Raw genomic sequence first — 15,438 nt, 5'->3', positions numbered from 1 at the left:
TGTGTAACACAGGAATAGTGTAAAACGAAATCATCTTAGCTACATCTCAGAGAAAGGGCTTTTATAAAAACCAGATTGTAATTCACATGGATAAAAATCTAATTGTAGGCCCCTTAATAAGGAGAGCCTGTGATTAGACCACCAAGTGGTACATGATTCTGGGTTCTGTACTAGGAGTCACTACTCAGGAAAAGAACCTTGCAGTCCTTGTGGACAGTACATTGAAATCCTCTGCTTGGTGTGCAGTCAAAAAAGCAAATAGAATGCTAAGAATGATCCGAAAAGGAATGGAAAATAAAACAGGAAGTGTATCATATTGCCTCTGTATCAAGCCATGGTGTGACCAAACCTTGAGCATTATGTGCAGTTCTGGATACCCCATCAAAAAAGACACAATGGAACTAGAAAAGTTGCAGAGAAGCATGATAAAGGGAATGGAACATCTCTCCTATGATGAGAGGCTATGCAGGCTTTCGCTCTTCAGCTTGGAAAGGAGATGGATGAGAAGGGGGCATAATAAATGTTTATAAAACCATGAGTGGAGTGGAATGGTTTAATAAAGGATGGTTATTTATCTTTTCAAATAATACTAAAACAAGATGACACTTCATGAAACTAACAGCCAGCAGCTTCAAAACAGGTTGTAGAAAATACCTTTTCATTCAGTACACTATCAAGCTTTGGAATCTGTTGCCAGAAGATGTGATCTTGGTGACTTGCATGGAATTTAAAAGAGGTTTGGGCAAGTTCATGTAAGAAAAGTCCATAATACATTATTAGCCAGATAGACTAAAGAAAGCTATTGCTCTTCCTGGGAGTAAGTAACAGGAATTAGATCTACTTTATGGGATCTGCTAGGTACTTGCTCGATGAACCTTTGTCTAACCCAGCATGGTAATTCTTTTGTTCTTACCTGCTAAGGTTACACCCTGGTTTTTGTTAAAGTCCCTTCTTTGCGATATGGCTGAGATTATTTCATTTTACTTTTTCATGTATTGTACACAAATTTGTTCAATTATATTATATCTAATCATTCATTTTTCATTTACTTGAAGGGATGTGGGAGTTTACATTTGGATATGTGCTGACCTTGCATGCCAGTAGTTCCTTATCCACTGCAGCTTGCTAAGGCATTGGTAGGGACGGGTGGGTGGGATTCTATCCCTATTGAGCAATTGTTTTTCTGTGTGTGTGTGTGTCTGGTATTTTCCCCATTGCTTCCTATTCAGCATAGCCAAAGAGGTTACTAAGAGAGTATGCAAATGAGGCAGTGTTGAGTGCTATATTTGGCTTCTTGCTGTTAGGTCCTGATGACATCACAGCCAAGCATGCTTAATATGGTCCAACTGCCTTTTTCTTTTGGGTACATACCTCAACAGAGTGACTTTGCATGTTCAAGAAGTTACAATGAAGTTCATGCTAAGGAAACAGACAGATAACATGTTCTGCAGATTGGAGCCATGCGGGTCTGAAATGCATCATTACAAACTTATTGCCCAGTTTGTCCTGCCTCACAGCCTTTGCTTAGCTTGAATAACAAACATTTTTATTCACCAGCGAGCCCAAATAGCTATTCTCCTTAGCCTCCTTTCTGGCAGTGAAATGAATGAATCAACCCCCCCAAATTATATTGTCCAATGGTTATTTCATGTATAGGGATTCACTATATATTTTTATACACAATTTCTTGGATTTTGCTCTGCCTCTCTAGTTAAGATTACGCCTTTACATTTCAATTTTTTTTTGGGCTGCTTCTCATCAAATATTAACAGAAAGTATGTGTTGTATTTTATATCCTCTCAGTGATTTCAGGGAAGGAAGGCAATCATTTCCAGTTTTAGTGCTTGCCACAATTTTCATCATTCATATGTTTTTCTTTCTCAGTGTATGTCTTTCTATCCTCTATGGAAGTAGCACAGTCTTGCTGGCACGCTTAGGGTTTCCTGCAGTGTGATTTGTGCCTTGACTAGTAATAATGTACAGTACTGCATATATCTGACTAAATAAATTACCTGTTTATCTGGCTAGAGTATCTCCTGTTTGTTTGATCTTTTCTTTGCATAGTTAAACAAAGATTATAGTTTCCTTTATTCTGTGCTTTCTGGTTAAGTAAGATTTTATTTTTGTCTGGATTATTTTTGTTTTTGTTTGAGGTTTGTACCCTTTTTAAAAAATAATTTACCAAAGTTGTACTGGTTTTGGTTATTGCCTTTTTTTCTTACCCTCAGAATGAACATTTTTTTCTGAAAAATAATCTGCTATAAAAATACTAATAATTAGCATCATAAGATGCTGGGTCAGACCTAAGGTCCATCTTGCTCTGTATTATATCTTTCACGTGACTCAGATTGTCCACTGATTAAGTTCCCTGTAAATTCCAATATGAAAATCTATTTTATGTTGCTGTCCCCAAGAATTAAGATGTGGAGAAATCAGTCTGACTAGGTAATTACTAATGGACCTGACCTCCAGAAATGTGTCCAAACTTTTTAAACTCATGGCTTAATTTGCAGGGGAAAAGCCTGTAAATCAGTTTCACCCCCGTCTTTTCAGACTTAAGTGGCAGAGCAGCAGGCGTGATATGCTTCAGCTCCTCTCCTTCAGGAAGCCTGCAAGGAAAAGGAACAGGGGATATTAGCCTGGAACATACAGAGCAGAGAACAGCCACTCTGCTCCCTAAACCAGCCTCTTATCTCCTGCTGAATAAGGGAATAGGAGAGGAAGGGACGATACTGAAACACACTAAAGAAAAAAGAACAAGTATAAAAGAGGTTGGATTAGCACAAGACTGAAGGTTATGAGCAGCAGTGCCAATCAAGGCTTCAACCCTGGCCTTGATTAGCGCTACAGCTCACAAGTTTCAGATGTGTACTAATTCAACCTCTTTTTGTGTCTGTTGCTAAATTTCCAACAGGACAACAACCCAGAATGGCTTTTTGCCATCTTTTTTTTTCTGGTATTTAAGGAGGCAGAGTAGAACTACTGGTGGAAATCCCCTGAAGAAAAAGAATCCCCTGAAGAAAAAGGATCCCCTGAAGAAAAAGAAGTAGATCGGATAGTGTCATGGATCATTTCTGTGCTCCCCCTGCTTCCAGGCCTCAGAGGAAGTAGAGCAAAATGTGTTGGAACTGCTTACTCTGAGACAGAAGCAACCACATGGCCTTGATTTTTTTGTGCAGTTTTCTGATACAGTTGATGAGGTCATGAGGGAGAATGGCCAAGGTTGAAGAGAGAGAAGGTGAAAGCCTGTTTGCCCCACTGCATCTGCTGCTACTGAGTGTGTTTGCCTATATGTGTGTGTGTGTGTGAGTGTTGAGAGAGTTCACACCCAGCTCTGGCCCTGCTCCTCCCATCCCACTTCATTTTTGTCTACAAATTAAGCTCTGGTTATATTACTAGCCTTGACCACATTTTCTGTCAGCAAGTTCCACAGCTTAATTGTGCCTCAACTGAAAAAACACTTTCTTAAAATTTTCAATTTATCTGTTAATTTCTTGGTGTATTCCCTGGTTCTAGTGTTATTTAATCATGTAAATAACCATTCCTTATTAACTTGTTCCATACCACAGATCAGTATTATGAGCCCATTTCAAATTATAATGTTCCCTCCACATCTTTTCCATCCATTGATGTGTGCCAAGTGAAAGTATTTTTCATTTCACTTCAGAAATTGAGGAATGTTTACTGAAGACAAGCAGTTCATCGTAGTCACATAAATAGTTGATGTGATCCAGTGACACCAACCACAGAACACATCTCTAGTGCTTTCTAGAAAATAAAAAAAGGGCTGTCTGAGCTTGCTAGACAGTTCCCATAGCCATATAGCGTGCCTCAGTTGTTTTCACTGAGACCAATAGACATGTTTTTCTAGCTATTAGCTTTTTTGCATTTGTTTTGCTGCTTTGGCTCACCAGAACTATTTTATTTATTTATTTATTTAAAAGTATTTGTATACCGTCTTTAAAACAATGTTTAATCAAAACGTTTTACATAACTAAATAAAATAAGCGTAAACACAAAGAAATTAAAAAAACATAGAATTATAAAAAGCATAAAATTACAAAAAATGATCAATAAAAAATAAACTATCTAAAAAAAAAAGTTAATATAAATCAAATCAATATATAATAATGTTGTGCCATTTTATTTGCAAGCATGGAAAAAAAGAGATTGTTATTTAGTAAGTGATATATGGAATGCGGATTGAAACAGATGTGTTTTTAAGGATTTTTTGAAATGTTTAGAATTGGATATGGATCTTTTTGCCTTTTTTTTTATTTTGGTTATGTTCTTACTATTATTTTCACTTTAGTGCATTTATTTTTCTTCATTGATTTTGAAATATACTTTCTTTTCAGTATATCTGTCAGTGGACTTATGTTTCTTCACAGCTTATAAAATGCCTTCAATTGCAACCCCTCCTTTTTTTTTTCTTCTCCCTTCAATTTAGTGTTAATATTTCTGACTTTAGCAAAAAGAGCTCAAGCCCAATCCAAAAGCAGAAGATATGTCACTGAGCATAAGGCATGTTACATGTGCCTGAACAAGTATCACAATGTTTCCCATTGCAGTGTCTGCTCCAGTTTGTCACTAGCACCATCAAGATACACAAGATTGAAGTACTATCTCATCTTGATGAAATGAAGAAAAGTTCTTCATCCATTACTTTGGCACCAAAGCCTGATAATTATTGAACTTCATCAAGGCACCAAAGCCTGATAATTATTGAACTTCATCGAAGGGGTAGATGACAAAGGCATCTACCCTTTCGATGACACAGCCTATGGATAGGTCCAAAGATCAAGACCGATCTCAGTCTCCCAGAACACTCTGAATGTTTGAGCATGGAGCCAAGGATCTCCTTCCCATGGCTCTGAGGAATGGGATTTTGGCATGTGCTGTGCAACCTCGTGAAACAGCTGTACATGGATCTACCTCCCATCCTTTGTGCTCACTGCACCGGTCTGTGGAGGTCTTCAAGTTTTCTGTTCCCCCTCAAGACCCTCTGAAAAAAAACAGCCACTCCTGCTGAAAGCCCATCATTACTTTGGTTCAGGAACTTTTGAGGCGGAACTCTGATAGGAAATAGTGGCAATTGCCAAGCACATGAAGAATGTTGAAAAAGGGTGCTTGGGTGGGGTGCTCTCGAGCAGCAACCAAGATGGCTGCCTGAGTCCGAAGCTCCGTCAGATCTCGCTATCCAATACAGAAAAGAAAACTGACTCGTGAATGGTTCTTGCTATCAAAAGCACCTGAGCACATATAGATATGGCTACTTCAAAATCGTGAAAAATTGATGCTGTCTTTGCGGCTGCATTGGACTCTAAGCGAGCGAAACAAGACCCCCCCCAACTCCGGTCAAGGCCCCGATGCCTAAAGTAATGGCGTCTGCAGATCTGGTGTTAATGGAGCTGAAACAGCTTAAAGATATGATTCAACTGAACATTGACGCCACGACTGTGATCAGAGATGATCTACAATCAATGGCCTCCTAAATGGCAAGTTTTCAGTCGCAGCTAGATGATGAGGAAACTCAGACCTTGTCTCTGCTTATAACTGCGCCACTCCCCCGATTGACTCGGGAGGTGGAAAAACTGCAGCAAGACGTTGAAGAATTATCAAATCGAAACAGCAGAAATAACATTAGAATATTGGAGATTCTGGAGGGTGCAGAAGGAGCTGATATGATCGATTTTCTTCTCAAATTGGTTCCGACAAGCTTACAGGTAACTTTTGATCATCCATTTGAATTGGAGAGGGCTCACAGAATTCCATCGCGGCCCCCTCGCAACTCAAAATATCCCAGGCCTATAATCTTTAAAGTATTACAATACCCCCCTGTCCTGGCGATATTTGCGGCGGCTAGAAGAAAAGCTCCCATCCATATTCAAGGAAACACAATCTTTTTTGTTCCTGACCTCACGAAAACTACAGCGTATAAAAGGAAGGCCTTTTTGGTGCTGCAGCCCGATTTCAATCCTTGGGGGTGAAATATGGATTACTCTACCCAGCCCAAATGAGGGTTTCTTGTTACAACAGACCAAACTCTTTCATCATCCGGGCGAGCTAGAAGATTTTTTACAATCCTTAGAACAAGTGCAAAATATGGTCACCTGAGATGTGATTACGCAGGAACTGCTTAAATTCTCCGTGGTCAACCAGCTGCTTTTTCAGAGGTTTTACCAATTTATTCACCGAATTATGTGGGACTTTGGGGTTTTTTTTCACTGCTCTTGATTATAGGCGACCTGCTCATGGCATAGTAGCCTTTGCCTGCAAGAGACAGAAGGTATGACCTTTCTTTTTTTTTTTTTTTACATTTCGGACCGTGTCAGAACAGGTTTTCTTTTCTCTTACAAATCACTTTTTCAATGAATGATCTGGCGTGTGAGATTCGGGGAGCCAGTGGTCCACCTAGAGGCTCTTTTTTTTTTTTTTTTTTTTTTTTTTTTTTTTAAGTAATTCGTGTCTTTGGCACTGTTTGGGCAAGCAATATTTTGTTCCTCTTACTCTCCTTCTTTGTTGGAACTTACCTATGCCTCTTCTTTTTCATCCCCATATTGGATTTTTTTTTCTTCTCGCAGCACTTAATATGTGAACTCAGCTGGCTAAGGCTAGCAACTTCGCCTATCTTGGGATCCAGTGTTAATCAGCTCGAGACTCTGACCTTCTTCACTAACAAATGGCATCCACTATTACTTCATTTACACTTGTGTCTCTAAATGTTAATGGCTTCTCACATCCTATTAAGAGAGAGAAAATACTGACATACTTGCAATCTTTACATGCAGAAATCGCCTTTATACAAGAAACCCATTTAACAGCCTCTGAGTCGCTTAAGCTTCAACAACAGTGGGTAGGACAAGTATTCTTTAGCCCAGCAGTACATAAGAAGAGATGCACGGCTATTTTAGTTCATAAGAGACTGGATGCCACGATCTTATATCATTCAGCAGATATAGATGGGCATTGGAATCTAATACAATTGTCAATACATAAGGAGTTATATGCTGATGACCTAGAATTTTTTCATGCTGTCTTCGCACAATTGCTGACTATAGAATCTTCACAATGTATTGTAGACAGTGATTTCAATCAACAATTGAACCCTTTTTTGGATAAAACAACAACCGCCCACCTTATCTCCAAGTCTAGTACAGCACTACAACATCTTACTGCATCTTTTGGTCTATTAGATCCTTGCGACTGTTGCATCCCACAGGGATGGATTATACCTTCTACTCCTTCCCGCATTCATCTTATTCAAGAATAGACTATTTTCTCACTTCACACAAGTTGGTGCATAGGATACAATCAGCACAAATCTTCCCTATCTTTAATATCTGACCATGCAGCGATCACCCTAATATGTAACCTGCAATCTCCAATAACAGTGAACCGGCAATGGCGGTTTAACTAAACCTTACTAGCTGATCCTGCTTTTTCAGACCTGCTTCAGCTTAAAATCCTGGAATATTTTCGGATTAATACCACTACAGATGTTTCAGCGTCGTTCATCTGGGAAGCTTTTAAAGCCACAATTCGTGGAGAAATCATTAGCTACTCCATTAAACAGAAGAAGACTCAAGGAGCTGCTCTGCGTGCTCTCCAACAGGAAGTAACCTCTCTTGAAAAAGCCCTTGTCAATTCTCCTTCGTACTCCTCCTTGACTGCGGTGATCAAAGCCAGATATCAATACAATCAACTATTAAGCTCCCAAGTTAAGCCTCTTTCAGACTAAAGCTCATTACTATTCGGAGAATAATAAATGCGGCCACCTGCTTTCTTCATACCTTAAAAAAAGAAAGGAAAAGAAGTACATAGTGTTCTCGTCTAATCAAATGCTGAAATCAAATGCTGACATATTACAAGCTTTCCGTAATTTTTACACTTCTTTATAACAATCGGAAACTACTTCATCTTCTGAGGCGATCCAGGACTTTTTATCCACCTTACCATATCCAACACTATCTTCCATCCAGATGACCATATTGGATAACCAATTACAACAGAAGAAATAGCTTCTGCCATCTCCTCTCTCTCTATTGCAAAGGCACCCGGCCCAGATGGCTTCATGACTGACTTTTATCAGGCATTTAAGAAGGACCTTGTACCGCATATACATGATTATTTCTCCTCTATCCTTTCTAAACCCGTTATTTCTTCAGCATTTACTGAGGCCTATATAGTGGTGACTCCAAGCCAGATAGAGATGAGACAAATCTTGCTAATTATAGACCAATTTCACTCTTAAATACGAATTATAAGATACTAGCGGTACCCAGCCACGCTTTGCAGTGGCAGAGTCAGGTTCTTTACCCTCCCTCCCCCTTCCCCTTGCTCATTTACCTCAGTCACTCATCCTCCTCCCCCTTGGTCACTCCCCCCCCCCCCCCCCTTCCCTCCCCTGTCCCCACTCCAACTCTCTCCCCTGACACTCACCTCCCCCCTCATTCTCCCTCCCCTCACTGTCACCTCCTGCTGCCTACCCTTCAAATCAGAAAACCTTTGTCTTTCTATTTCTATGGGAACCCCCCCACCCCCCAGAAAAACCCCAATCCCAACCCTTTAAATCAAATAACCCGCCACCCTCCTGCCCCCTCCCAAGACCTGGGAAATTAAAATTGTTGGTGCTACATGTGGTCTGTCCCTGGGCATCTGTGCGCGTTATGTACCCAAATAGGGGAGTGCCTAACCAAATTTGCACTCCCAAATTTGTTTTGTGGTCTTGGGGGGGGGGGGGGCTATTTTGGTGCGTTCCCGAGATCGTGCAAGTTTAGTGTATGTATTTGTGTGTGAACCTCCCCCTGCCCCCAAAAAACAACCCTATGAGAAAAGTTCTCTTAAACTAACCACCCCACACTCTCCTGCCCCCCCTCCCCCAGCCCTGCAAAAAACAGTAGCCCACCCCCTGCCCCCCAGAGTTGCTGAATGAATGAAACCTGCCCCCCCGTGACCCCTCCCCAAGATGTTCGCAATACATTCATTACCACTCCCCACCCTCCAGACCCCCCGAGACCTGATAAAAATGTCAGTCGGAGCGGGCGTTCAGGAGCGGTCCGGGAGCGATGTATTGGCGTTGGTCCGTCAGCTGCGAGCACTGAAACGGGTTCCGACGGCCCTTTGCCCTTACTATGTCAGTGGGGTGGAGCAATGGCAGCGGTAGGTCCTCTGACATAGTAAGGGCAAAGGTCCTCCGGCTTCCAGTCCTGAAAATGGTGCCGAGGGGCCCTTGCCCTTACTATGTCACATGGGCTACTGCCGCCATTGGTGTCCCCGAGTGGCATAGTAAGGGAAAGGGCCGTCGGCGCCATGTTGATTGCTGGCAGCCGACGACCGTAGTGCAGGAGAAGTGTCCCGGACCGGTCCTGCCCCCCGCTGGAGCCTCCCGGACTTCTGTCAGGTTTTGTGTGTGTTGTGAGGGCCTGGGAAGTAAATAAATTTGGCATGTGTGTGGGGGGTGTGAGGAGGGTGATGGGTGTATTTTATCTGTAAAGAAAATAGTTATCTTGCGGCGAAAAAAGTGCACGAATGTGTTAAAATGGAAGTGAAACGTGGACCTGGACTTGCGAAATGATTAGTGTAGTGTGTGTTAGTGTAAGGTGTAACAGATGGCGCTTATGTCCAGCAGATGTCGCTGTTTTCTGGAAAAAATATTTAAACCTATTTTACCTGTCACAGGTGTGACATATCTGTAATGTAAGTACAGAAGAACCTTCCTGTATGCTAAATGAAGGTTGTGTCCAAATTTGAAAGCAATCAGTTCAGTGGTTTCTGAGATTAGCGATTTTGTCCAAACTATTTAACATTTTTATTTATATAGATTCACTAAAATCTTGGCTACTAGACTTTCCCGGATTATGTGTTCTCTCGTCCACTCTGACCAATCGGGATTTATCAAACATCGTCTCATAGCTAACACATGCCTTTTTCTTCATATCCATGAATCAACAGTTGCCGATCCAACACCTGTGGTTGCTATCTCTTTAGATGCAGAAAAAGCCTTCGATCGTGTCGAATGGCAGTTCTTATTTGCTACCCTTCGGTGGTATGGATTTGGTCCCCATTTTCTATCCTGGAAACAGATTTTATATCAATCGCCGACTGCATTTTTATTTATCAACATTCAAGTCTCTCCCTCCTTCCCGCTATTTAGAGGCACCCGCCAAGGCTGTCCTCTCTGACCACTTTTATTTAATTTGCCTTTGGAACCATTACTTACAGCTATAAGGCAAGACCCCTCCATAGAAGGTGTGACCATTGGGTCTGAAATGTTTAAATTATCTGCATATGCTGATCTTCTTTTTTTACTCAATCCGGAACTATCCCTCTCCAGCTTATTTACCCTGATATCTTCTTACTCTTCTCTCTCTGGCTATAAAATAAACTGGCAGAAAACTGAGCTTTTCCCTTTGAACTACTTAGACTCTACAATCCAAAAAGTTACTAATGAGCTTAAGTATTTAGGTATGAAGTTCTATACAGATCCGTTAGCAACGATAACCCATTGCGAATCTAATATATTGCAATACTTAAGGGAGATAACGCTACAGTGGTCACCCTTACAGCTTACGTGGTGGGGCAGACTGGAAACTATTAAAATGGTTCTTGCGCCTAAGATCACCTATACTCTCTCCATGTTACCCATTTTTTTCTCTAAAGATTTTTACACTCATGTAGACTGGTTAGTAACACAATTCCTATGGCAAAATAAAGCGCCTATGATAGCTCTCCCTAAGCTGAAAGCTGGAAAACATGAAGGGGAGGGGGGTATATTTTCCAGATTTTTATGCATACCACCAGGCATTTATTCTGCAACAGGGGTACCATCACTTCACCAATGGATTGACAGCCCTGGAACAACCTCGGTGGGCCAGTATAGAACAGACGCTCTTTCACCCCTATCCACCAGCGTGTTTTCTGGGTATGAGACTTCTCTCCCGATATGCCTCCAACCCAATACTGTGATCCTTACACCGAGCATTTATCGAATTTGATTCTCTCCACCCACCCAACACTCACTCCTGGCGTAACTCTAAAATTGCTCCGCTTTGGCACAATCCCCTCATAAAAGTTGGGGAGCGCCCCCTAGATTGGGCTATTTGGCAGAAACATACCATTTGGTTGCTCTCTTCTTTAATGAGTGACAATACCTTATTGTCTTTTCAGGGGTTGAAAGATAAATTTGATTTACCCAATACTCAGTTTTATGCCTGGATGCAACTACGTAGTGCAATACAAACTGCAGTGGCACCAGAACTAAACCCTGATAAATTACCCTACCTTTTTGTGATTTATCAAGATTATGGGATTAAAGGTCACTTAGCTTCTCGATTATATAAAACTATTAAACATCTCTTTCCACATCGGTCCATAACCTACCTGTACCCTGTTTGGTCCACTAAATTTACAGAAGAGCCTTCTATGGTGACATGGGCTCATGTATGGACGATATCTAACCGCATCTTGCTATCTTCCAGTCTCACTCAGACATCCTTTTTCATTATGTATAGGCCAGTTTGGACTCCTTGGAAGCTCCACCGAGCAGGTCTGCTTACATCCCACGCTTATTGGACACGCTCGACCAGTAAGGACACTCTAAATCACATGCTTTTTTCATGTCCCTATGTTAATGCTTTTTGGCAACAAATTTGGCTGATCGTTTCTGCTATATTGGCTCTTACACAGCCTATTACCTATTATTTGGTAATACTTAAAGGTGCGAGCACTTCTCTAACTCTCCCTCTCCCTCACAGGAAATTATTGGATTTCTTACCAACGGTAGCACTTCATAATATTATGTCTAACTGGAAGCATAGCGATCTGCTCTCTGAACATCTATGGTGGAACTCTGTTTGTCTGTATTGTAAGTATGAGAAAGCAAGGGCGACTAAATTTAACAGACTGGCAATGTGGTCACAGGTGTGGAAATCTTTAGACACCTATATTGCTTCCTTGTAATGTTTTTCTTTATGCTGATTGACACTGGGATCCCTACAGGTGCATCTATTACACCCTCTCATTCTCTTCTTTCTTTTGTTTTTTCTTTTTTCTTTTTCTCCCTTTTCCCCTTCGCTCCTTTCTGTTTTTTCTTTTGTAGTCACTTTAGCTCCTTTTTGTATAATAAAATGGCTCCTTTGTTTACAGATTCGTTCTTACTCATTTAATAATGTTTGGTATAGCTGTCATTTTTGTACTCATGTCTTGAACTTTTCAATAAAAAGATTTAAACACAAAAAGAAAAAGGGTGCTTGATTGGCTCAAATCTACCTAGAAAAGCTAGTGATCTACCGTCTTCTACCTCTCCTGTACTGCCAAGCATTTTGGCAGCGAGGTTAAGCTTTTGAATTACCTTGCCAAGTGCATTAATTCAGAGCCAAGTAATCCCTGAGAGAAAAGCCTCTACAGACTATTGACAATACTTGCACCAAAACTGCAGAATCAGCCTTTGATGCTAAAAATAGTCAATTTCTGAATTAACATATCCTTAGAAGTCATCTCCAGTATACATTGAGATCGTCCCTTTCTGGACCACAGAAAATATGTTCCAAAAGTAATTTTCACCTGATCTCTTGGGCCTTTCTCCTCAACAGGCAAGTAGGTTTCCTCTGAAGACCTTTTCTTTTCAGATTTTATGCAGGAATCAACTAATTCCATGCCAATTGGTTTGCAAGTCAAAGGAGAACCCAGGGCATCCCTGTTCAGTCTCCTCAAATCGGATGCTCCAAAAGGAGCTGGTGACAGTTGCTATCTACCCTCTCTACCCGAAACTTATGTAAGATAATGTGGAAAATTCCCCATTCTGTATTTCCAGTGAAATAAAACTGACAAAAAACAGGATTGAATTTGTCCCAACTGTTGTACCTGTTTATTAGTTAAATCCACCCTGGAATTGCTAAGTCTAAGGATCAAGCCTCAGTGCCCACATGAAGTGAGTCTCATATCTTGGACTGTTCTGAAAGAAAATATTTTCAGAATGCTATGCCTTACTCCTGTACAGCATCATATCAGATTTTTGCAATCCAACACTTGCATAACATTTTGGAAAGGACACAAGGTTTTATTGACTGACTTCTTCTGGACGAGCAAGGAAAATTATTTTCTCTGTTGGTTCAAGGCAAGGAATATGAAAAGCATCTTATAAGATTAGCATATGATGCCTCTGAAACAACTGTTGATGAGCCTAGACGCTCATGGCTATGTGCATCTAGCCTTTGTGAAGTCATACAGCAAAGGCTCACTGACATGCCTGCTACTAGGAGAATCTCTTCCAAGAGAAAATTAAAGAAGTAGTGAATCTGCTAAAGCCAAGGTCCCCAATATGTGTCCTCAAGGCTGCAACCCAGTCAGGTTTTCAAAATTTCCACAATGAATATATGTAAGATCTATTTGTTTACAATTGATTTAGTACGAGTACTTGAAAATAGAATTCATGCATGTTCATTGTAGAAATTCTGAGAGTCTGACTGGGTTGTGGTCCCCAAGGACTAAGTTTAGGGAACTCCATTCTAATGGACCACCACCAATGCTTGTGCATGCATATCTTCTGATAACTTTATTGGCACAAACCTTAGTAAATTTAAGAGACTGAGGATTATTATTTTATAACTTCCTTTTGGCTGAGATTGGTTTATTTTCTGATCTGGGATTTGTCCATCAGAAAATTGATGGATACTTGTTTTTTTATCAACCACTTTATAACAACATAGCAAATATTTTCATACAACCCCCAACTTGGGAGACACCACTTTTGTGGCTGATTGCTCTCTCTGTGGAGAAGCAGGACAGTAAAGTAGTTTACCTGTAATAGGTGGTCTGCATATACAACTGGATAAATCAGCCACACAGTCCCATCTTTCCTCCATTAAGAGTTTCAGTAAAGACTGAGGAGTCTTGTCCTCCTCAGAAAATCACCTCTGTTTTGAGCTGAGAGACAGCTTTTCCATCTTGCACCATCAGATGACGTCACCCTACTTCTGTGGCTGATTTGTCATGCTGTATACAGAGAACACCTGTAATAGTAGGCGACTTTGCTTTATTCATTTGGATATCAGATTGCAAATTCTTCACTTATGCTCAAGCAAGTTTAATCTTAGAAGGGCATGTCAGGTCCCATCATCTCAGAGCCATGGCTAACCTCTTTAGAAGAAATTTGCAAAGATGCTGCCTTTCTGTAAAGAGGCTAAAATCTTAGGTGTGATTGTAAACTTCCATCTGACTGTGCAATGAGATACATCCACAGTTATTAAAACACCATTCCTACAACTACATAACATTTGAAAGCTTAGTCAATATCTGAATAGAAAAGAATGACATGCATTGCTCACTTCAAGACTTTATTCAAGATATTTCACTCGCAACTGCCTGGTCCCTTTACACACAGCTGTCAGTGAAAGAACCAATCCCCGCTCCTCGAGTTCTGAACAGGGATTGGTTCTTTTACTGACAGTTGTCAGTGAAAGGACAAGTCAGTGGTGAGTGAATAAAAGAATATTAAATGTCAATACAGCTGAAAGCTGTACCAGCCTTTACTCTTCAGACTAACGGGAAACGGAAAAAGCCTTTCATCCTCCCTCTGACTTAGACAATTTTGGTGGTTGGTGGGAGAGGCCTGCTGCCATTATTCATTTATTGGGAATGGGGGCCTGCTACCATTTTTCATTTGTTTGGATCAGGAGGAGGAGCTTGGCCGCTGCTGGGCACTAATTTTTTTTTTTAAAGCAATATTCAGTAAGCCAGTGAGGAGGTAACTTTATCCAAGAATATTCAGCAGGAGACTTGTCCTGTTGAATATTTGGCTCAAATTATCTGGGTAAGCTTACCAAGATAATTTTGTCACTTGTCAGTTTTATTGAATTTTGACCTAAGTGGGTCATACATCATCCAGAAACTATTAAGACTACATCAAGGTCATGGACAAGATTGAAACTTAATTTCTGTTTTACAGAATAGTGTATAGTGTACTGTTTAAATTCTCAAATCTTTTGGGGAACAGGTTTACAGAAGTTTTAATTAAGGGAAATTTCTTGCTGGAACTTAACTGAAGAACAGCATAAAACTAATAATATACATGTTTATGAAAAATTGGACAATTGTGAATAGGTGGTTTGTGAAAAAGCAGAAGATCTGTGCTAGTGGTTTCTCATATCCATTTCAGTCTGTCTTATGGAACTATAATATACTTATCAGGAGCATGTTTTCTACAGTGGAAATATGATTTATGATTAACCAATGATTGCATAAAAAGTTGAGAGAGAATGTGACTGGAACTATATTCCATTTAAAATTACAGTTCTGACTCACTATAAAAACATGTAGTGGATCAGTTGAACCTTGGTCTTCTCTAATGGACAGCAATGCAAACACAAATAAGACCGATTTTATTAAGTGAAGTTTGATTTATGAGTAAGTTAAAGGCTTGTCTAGATTTAAAATTGC

The 15,438-nt window shown here is 40.4% G+C and overlaps 1 protein-coding gene across 1 annotated transcript in view; it reads left to right on the top strand.

The window, feature by feature from the left end:
- DIAPH3 (diaphanous related formin 3) overlaps positions 1–15,438 on the top strand; it is a 1,173,174-nt gene that overhangs the window by 811,178 nt on the left and 346,558 nt on the right. The gene's annotated exons all lie outside the window — the stretch shown is intronic.

Source organism: Rhinatrema bivittatum, chromosome 5 (genome assembly GCF_901001135.1).
Source record: "Rhinatrema bivittatum chromosome 5, aRhiBiv1.1, whole genome shotgun sequence".
Classification (NCBI taxonomy): domain Eukaryota; kingdom Metazoa; phylum Chordata; class Amphibia; order Gymnophiona; family Rhinatrematidae; genus Rhinatrema; species Rhinatrema bivittatum.
The sequence above is the reverse complement of the archived record's forward strand: the minus strand, read 5'-3'. Positions and strand labels throughout refer to the sequence as shown.